This window comes from Cariama cristata, unplaced genomic scaffold (genome assembly GCF_000690535.1).
Source record: "Cariama cristata isolate BGI_N322 unplaced genomic scaffold, ASM69053v1 scaffold4087, whole genome shotgun sequence".
NCBI lineage: Eukaryota > Metazoa > Chordata > Aves > Cariamiformes > Cariamidae > Cariama > Cariama cristata.
In genome coordinates this window covers 104,968-105,885 of record NW_009628240.1, presented here as the reverse complement: position 1 = coordinate 105,885, position 918 = coordinate 104,968, and positions in this window count along the sequence as shown.

Below are 918 nucleotides of genomic sequence, written 5' to 3'. Positions count from 1 at the left end.
GAACAATGACTTTTGGGTATTGACCTCTTGGTGAAATATCAGTAGATTGTGATCACAGCTTCCACTGCATATTACTAGACACAGGAAAACTTAAATATGTTTATTTCCTGTGCTGGAATGTCTTGTGGAATTAATGTTGTGTATGACTTGGGCAAGGATCATAGGAGTTCCTGTTGCTTCATGTTCTGCTACACTTTCTGTGGATTCTTTTAGGAGGGATTTATCATCCCAGAAGGACATCCTGAATTGAGGTAGGGGAACCAAGTGTGGAACTATTCACCAAATCTTGCAGTGCTAGTGCTAGGAAACACCTGAAGAACATGCTGTAAGACCAATTTAAAACACCTGAAAGGGGGAATACTTCCCTACACAGCAAGTAGTGACCTTCTGAAACTGGCTGCCCAAAGCAATGGTAGAGACAAAAAGCATCAGCTGTTTTACAAAGACAAATTCACAGACAAGCCTCTGGGGACATGACAGGGATGTCTCCTTAACAGCCTCAATGCAACAGTTGTGGATGTCAGGGATGTACAAGAAGAATGGCCTGTAGAAATTGGCTGGGCTTGCATGTTTTGTCCAAGTAATACTTCCTTTTGCCACAGTTGGAGAGATAGTACCAAACTAAACAGAACATTGGTCAGACCCATGGCGCATTTCCTACCTTCTTTTAGGGGCTCTGACTACCAAGCTCAAATCTGAATTTCTGTGGTTTTGCCTGCTAGAGAGTTGAAACTGTGTGACTAACAAGCACTGCAATATTACTTGCATGTTATAGGATCAGTCAAGCATATAGCTAAACAGGACTTGCTTATATGCCTAAACACCACGTGTTGACAGGTGCCAAAGAGGGAGTTTACATTTTAGTCAAAACCAAGACAATTATATAAACTATAATAGAAGCTTGGAGGATGAGGGACA